Genomic DNA, 7375 nt, shown 5'->3' with positions numbered 1-7375 from the left:
CATGTATGGTAAGTGATTTTTACAGTCAAACCACACTGGACAGGCCCAATCTCGCCCGATCTTGGAAGCGAAGCAGTGTCGGGCCTGATCAGTACCAGAACAGGGAGACCACCTGGGAAGATCAGGTACTGTAACTAAACTAGTTCCCAAAATAGCCTACATGAGCATGTCAGTATTAAATTAATAAATCCCAATATGCACTTTTATTGCACTTTAATTAGTCTATCCATACATGCACCTTATCACACATATATGCACCTTAATATTCCAGTATGCACTTTAATATACTAATATGCACCTTAAAAATGCACCTATTCAGCATAAAATATGTACGTTTAAATTTTTGCACTGAGCAATTACAATCTCTTTAAAAATGAATATCCCAAGTATTTTGCAAAATGTATTTCCCTATGTTACTGATAACCTAATCATTTCTATATAGACCAATGCACTACTAATAACTGCTATCAGATCGTTTTTATCATGTATTGATCCTTTTTTCTTCATTTATTATTTATTTTTTATGCTGAGCATCATGGAGGACGGATTTGAATGTCCACAATAATGATCTCCAACAATATGGCCGCCACATAAAGAAACTAAAGGAAAAACCCTACAAAGATGGCCACCGCTAGAGCAAGCTGAAACCAACTACCAAGTCCTCTAGGAACACTTGAACTAGTGGAAACCGCGGGCGCATGCGCGGTCCCGTTTCCGGAAGTGGGGCGGAAGTGACGCGACGTCGTCAAACCGGAAGTGGGGCGGAAGTCGCATCGGCGCATCTTTCTAAGACAGTTTTATAGCTTTTCATGCTCCAAACCCGTTGTTTAAACTTACAGTGAACTTAATACAGTTTTATACTATCCAATCATGTTACTTGTTTATATAAATAAATAGGTTGTAGCTTATCATACAACACCATGTGGTAACAACAGGAAGTGATGTCATAATTAGGACTAGATGAATACTGGTATAAATAGAAGTCTGTTCCCATTCTGCTAACACCCCTTGATGAAGTCTGATTGACGAAACGCGTTGGACTATCTGGCAGTGACTGCATACCAAGTTAAGAATCTTTTATTATTTATTCATTTTAACTGGTATTTTATGTGTGTATCCATTTTATCCCAATTTTTAGAAAAAGATTTGTTGTTTTAAATTTATACGTGAATAAATTGTATTTTATATTTTTATTATTCACCTAAAGTGTGAGTTCTTTTAGACACCATTGGTCGCTAAACCCCCTCCCCCCAATTGTGTACCAAATTTACGATACAGGGAACCGCCATCCCTGTTTGGGGGTAAGCAGACGCCCTTTTAAATTCTTAGGGAGTGTCAGATCTATTTGTTTGGTATAAATCACATTCAGGATAAGTAAACGTTGGTGAACACACGTGGCGCAATAATTTCTTTCTTTCTATATATATATATATATATATATATATATATATATATATATATATATATATATATATATATATATATATTTATATATATTAACATACACACACGTTGAGTATCCCTTATCCAAAATTCTAAATCCCACATTTTTGGTTCCCCTACTGAGATAATGACACATATATTTATATATTATATTATATATCTATATATACACATAATATATAATATATATGTCATTATCTCAGTAGGGGACCCAAAAACGTGGGATTTTGAATAAGGGATACTCAACCTGTAATATTAATATAATAAGAATTTACTCACCGGTAATTCTATTTCTCGTAGTCCGTAGTGGATGCTGGGAACTCCGTAAGGACCATAGGGAATAGACGGGCTCCGCAGGAGACTGGGCACTCTAAGAAAGAATTAGGACTACTGGTGTGCACTGGCTCCTCCCTCTATGCCCCTCCTCCAGATCTCAGTTAGGGAAACTGTGCTCGGAAGAGCTGACACAATAAGGAAAGGATTTGGAATCCCGGGTAAGACTCATACCAGCCACACCAATCACACCGTACAACTCGTGATACTATACCCAGTTAACAGTATGAATAATAACTGAGCCTCACGAACAGATGGCTCATAACAATAACCCTTTAGTTAGGCAATAACTATATACAAGTATTGCAGACAATCCGCACTTGGGATGGGCGCCCAGCATCCACTACGGACTACGAGAAATAGAATTACCGGTGAGTAAATTCTTATTTTCTCTGACGTCCTAGTGGATGCTGGGAACTCCGTAAGGACCATGGGGATTATACCAAAGCTCCCAAACAGGCGGGAGAGTGCGGATGACTCTGCAGCACCGAATGAGCAAACTCAAGGTCCTCCTCAGCCAGGGTATCAAACTTGTAGAATTTTGCAAACGTGTTTGATCCCGACCAGGTAGCAGCTCGGCAAAGTTGTAAAGCCGAGACCCCTCGGGCAGCCGCCCAAGAAGAGTCCACCTTCCTCGTGGAATGGCCTTTGACTGATTTAGGATGCGGCAGTCCAGCCGCAGAATGTGCAAGTTGAATCGTGGAGCAGATCCAGCGAGCAATAGTCTGCTTAGAAGCAGGAGCACCCAACTTGTTGGGTGCATGCAGGATAAACAGCGAGTCAGTCTTTCTGACTCTAGCCATCCTGGAAACATAGATTTTCAGGGCCCGGACTACGTCCAGCAACTTGGAAGCCTCCAAGTCCCGAGTAGCCGCAGGCACCACAATAGGTTGGTTCAAATGAAACGCTGATACCACCTTAGGGAGGAATTGGGGACGAGTCCTCAATTCTGCTCTGTCTATATGGAAGATCAGATAGGGGCTTTTACAGGACAAAGCCGCCAATTCTGACACCCGCCTAGCCGAAGCCAAGGCCAAAAGCATGACAACTTTCCACGGGAGATATTTTAATTCCACGGTCTGAAGTGGCTCAAACCAATGTGATTTTAGGAAATCCAACACAACGTTGAGATCCCAAGGTGCCACTGGGGGCACAAAAGGGGGCTGAATATGCAGCACTCCCTTAACAAACGTCTGAACTTCAGGCAGTGAAGCCAGTTCTTTTTGAAAGAAAATAGACAGGGCTGAAATCTGGACTTTAATGGATCCCAATTTTAGGCCCATAGTCACTCCTGACTGTAGGAAGTGCAGAAATCGACCCAGCTGAAATTCTTCTGTGGGGGCCTTCATAGCCTCACACCAAGCAACATATTTTCGCCATATGCGGTGATAATGCTTTGCTGTCACATCTTTCCTAGCTTTTATCAGCGTAGGAATGACTTCAACCGGAATGCCCTTTTCCATCAGGATCCGGCGTACAACCGCCATGCCGTCAAACGCAGCCGCGGTAAGTCTTGGAACAGACAGGGCCCCTGCTGTAGCAGGTCCAGTCTGAGAGGCAGAGGCCAAGGGTCCTCTGAGATAATTTCTTGTAGTTCCAGGTACCAAGTCCTTCTTGGCCAATCTGGAACGATAAGTATAGTTCTTACTCCTCTCTTTCTTATTATCCTCAGCACCTTTGGTATGAGAGGAAGAGGAGGTAACACATAAACCGACTGGTACACCCACGGTGTCACTAGAGCGTCCACAGCTATCGCCTGAGGGTCCCTTGACCTGGCGCAATATCTTTTTAGCTTTTTGTTTAGGCGGGACGCCATAATGTCCACCTGTGGCCTTTCCCAACGGTTTACAATCAGTTGGAAGACTTCTGGATGAAGTCCCCACTCTCCCGGGTGGAGGTCGTGCCTGCTGAGGAAGTCTGCTTCCCAGTTGTCCACTCCCGGAATGAACACTGCTGACAGTGCTATCACGTGATTTTCCGCCCATCGGAGAATCCTTGTGGCTTCTGCCATCGCCATCCTGCTTCTTGTGCCGCCCTGTCGGTTTACATGGGCGACCGCCGTGATGTTGTCTGACTGAATCAGCACCGGCTGGTTTTGAAGCAGGGATCTTGCCTGACTTAGGGCATTGAAAATGGCCCTTAGTTCCAGAATATTTATGTGTAGGGAAGCCTCCTGACTCGACCATTGTCCTTGGAAGTTTCTTCCCTGCGTGACTGCCCCCCAACCTCGGAGGCTTGCATCCGTGGTCACCAGGACCCAGTCCTGTATGCCGAATCAGCGGCCCTCCAGAAGATGAGCACTCTGCAGCCACCACAGCAGAGACACCCTGGCCCTCGGGGACAGGGTGATCAGCCGATGCATCTGAAGATGCGATCCGGACCACTTGTCTAACAGATCCCACTGAAAGATCCTTGCATGGAACCTGCCGAATGGAATTGCTTCGTAAGAAGCTACCATCTTTCCCAGGACTCGCGTGCAGTGATGCACCGACACCTGTTTTGGTTTAAGGAGGTCTCTAACCAGAGATGACAACTCCTTGGCCTTCTCCTCCGGGAGAAACACCTTCTTCTGTTCCGTGTCCAGAATCATACCCAGGAACAGCAGACGCGTCGTAGGAACCAGCTGCGACTTTGGAATATTCAGAATCCAGCCGTGCTGTTGTAGCACTTCCTGAGATAGTGCTACTCCGAACAACAACTGCTCCCTGGACCTCGCCTTTATAAGGAGATCGTCCAAGTATGGGATAATTATAACGCCCTTCTTTCGAAGGAGTATCATCATTTCGGCCATTACCTTGGTAAATACCCTCGGTGCCGTGGACAGACCAAATGGCAACGTCTGGAATTGGTAATGGCAGTCTTGTACCACAAAACGGAGGTACACCTGGTGAGGTGGGTAAATGGGGACATGCAGGTAAGCATCCTTGATGTCCAGTGATACCATGTAATCCCCTTCTTCCAGGCTTGCAATAACCGCCCTGAGCGATTCCATTTTGAACTTGAACCTTCTTATATAAGTGTTCAAGGATTTCAAATTTAGAATGGGTCTCACCGAACCGTTTGGTTTCGGTACCACAAACATTGTGGAATAGTAACCCCTTCCCTGTTGAAGGAGGGGAACTTTTATTATCACCTGCTGGAGGTACAGCTTGTGAATTGCCGCCAGCACTACCTCCCTGTCCGGGGGAGTAGCTGGCAAGGCTGATTTGAGGTAACGGCGAGGGGGAGACGTCTCGAATTCCAGCTTGTATCCCTGAGATACCACTTGTAGAACCCAGGGATCCACCTGTGAGCGAACCCACCGGTCGCTGAAGTTCCGGAGACGGGCCCCCACAGCACCTGGCTCCACCAGTGGAGCCCCAGCGTCATGCGGTGGATTTAGTGGAAGCAGGGGAGGATTTCTGTTCTTGGGAACTGGCTGTATGGTGCAGCTTTTTCCCTCTACCCCTGCCTCTGGGCAGAAAGGACGCGCCTTTAACCCGCTTGCCTTTCTGGGGCCGAAAGGACTGTACCTGATAATACGGTGCTTTCTTTGGCTGTGAGGGAACCTGGGGTAAAAATGTCGACTTCCCAGCTGTCGCTGTGGAAACGAGGTCCGAGAGACCATCCCCAAACAATTCCTCACCCTTGTAAGGCAAAACCTCCATGTGCCTTTTAGAATCCGCATCACCTGTCCACTGCCGAGTCCATAATACTCTCCTGGCAGAAATGGACATTGCATTTATTCTAGATGCCAGCCGGCAAATATCCCTCTGTGCATCTCTCATGTATAAGACTACGTCTTTAATATGCTCTATGGTTAGCAATATAGTGTCCCTGTCAAGGGAATCAATGTTATCAGACAGGGAATCAGACCACGCTGCTGCAGCACTGCACATCCATGCTGAAGCAATAGCAGGTCTCAGTATAGTACCCGAGTGTGTATATACAGACTTCAGGATAGCCTCCTGCTTTCTATCCGCAGGCTCCTTTAAGGCGGCCGTATCCTGAGATGGTAGTGCCACCTTTTCTGACAAGCGTGTGAGCGCTTTATCCACCCTCGGGGATGTCTCCCAACGTACCCTGTCCTCTGGCGGGAAAGGGTACGCCATTAGCAACTTTTTAGAAATCACTAGTTTTTTATCAGGGGAAGCCCACGCTTCTTCACACACTTCATTTAACTCATCTGAAGGGGGAAAAACCACTGGTTGCTTTTTCTCCCCAAACATAATACCCTTTTTAGTGGTACCTGGGTTAATGTCAGAAATGTGCAACACATTTTTCATTGCCGTAATCATGCAACGGATGGCCCTAGTGGAATGTACATTAGTCTCGTCGTCGTCGACACTGAGTCAGACTCCGTGTCGACATCTGTGTCTGCCATCTGAGGTAGCGGGCGTTTTTGAGCCCCTGATGGCCTTTGAGACGCCTGGGCAGGCACTGGCTGAGAAGCCGGCTGTCCCACAGCTGTTATGTCATCGAACCTTTTGTGTAAGGAGTTGACACTGTCGGTTAATACCTTCCACATATCCATCCACTCTGGTGTCGACCCCGCAGGGGGTGACATCACATTTATCGGCACCTGCTCCGCCTCCACATAAGCCTCCTCATCAAACATGTCGACACAGCCGTACCGACACACCGCACACACACAGGGAATGCTCTGACTGAGGACAGGACCCCACAAAGTCCTTTGGGGAGACAGAGAGAGAGTATGCCAGCACACACCACAGCGCTATATAAACAGGGATTTACACTACACAAAGTGATTTTCCCTATAGCAGCTATAATATACAGTTTTGCGCCTAAATTTAGTGCCCCCCTCTCTTTTTTTACCCTATTGAGCCTGGAAACTGCAGGGGAGAGCCTGGGGAGCGTCCTTCCAGCGGAGCTGTGAAGAGGAAATGGCACCAGTGTGCTGAGGGAGATAGCCCCGCCCCTTTTTCGGCAGGCTTCTCCCGCTCTTTTATTAATATTATGGCAGGGGATTTTTACACATATATAGTTTATTAGACTATATTATGTGTTTTTTTTTTCCATTTTAAAGGTACTCTAATTGCAGCCCAGGGCGCCCCCCCCAGCGCCCTGCACCCATCAGTGACCGGAGTATGTGGTGTGCATAGGGAGCAATGGCGCACAGCTGCAGTGCTGTGCGCTACCTTAATGAAGACCGGAGTCTTCAGCCGCCGATTTCCAGGACGTTCTTCTTGCTTCTGGCTCTGCAAGGGGGACGGCGGCGCGGCTCCGGGACCGGACGACCGAGGCTGGGCCTGTGTTCGATCCCTCTGGAACTAATGGTGTCCAGTAGCCTAGAAGCCCAAGCTAGCTGCAAGCAGGTAGGTTCGCTTCTCTCCCCTAAGTCCCTCGTAGCAGTGAGTCTGTTGCCAGCAGATCTCACTGAAAATAAAAAACCTAATAAATACTTTCTTTACTAGAAGCTCAGGAGAGCCCCTAGTGTGCAACCAGCTCGAGCCGGGCACAGATTCTAACTGAGGTCTGGAGGAGGGGCATAGAGGGAGGAGCCAGTGCACACCAGTAGTCCTAATTCTTTCTTAGAGTGCCCAGTCTCCTGCGGAGCCCGTCTATTCCCCATGGTCCTTACGGAGTTCCCAGCATCCAC

General features: G+C 47.1%; 1 protein-coding gene and 1 pseudogene across 2 annotated transcripts in view; one reads left to right on the top strand and one right to left on the bottom strand.

Annotated features, from left to right (window-relative positions):
- Positions 1–7375, bottom strand: part of MAT2B (methionine adenosyltransferase 2 non-catalytic beta subunit) — a 199820-nt gene that overhangs the window by 14389 nt on the left and 178056 nt on the right. The window lies entirely within an intron of this gene.
- LOC134937267 (5S ribosomal RNA) lies at positions 18–137 on the top strand (annotated as a pseudogene).

Source organism: Pseudophryne corroboree, chromosome 6 (genome assembly GCF_028390025.1).
Source record: "Pseudophryne corroboree isolate aPseCor3 chromosome 6, aPseCor3.hap2, whole genome shotgun sequence".
In the NCBI taxonomy this organism is placed as follows: Eukaryota; Metazoa; Chordata; class Amphibia; order Anura; family Myobatrachidae; genus Pseudophryne; species Pseudophryne corroboree.
The sequence above is the reverse complement of the archived record's forward strand: the minus strand, read 5'-3'. Positions and strand labels throughout refer to the sequence as shown.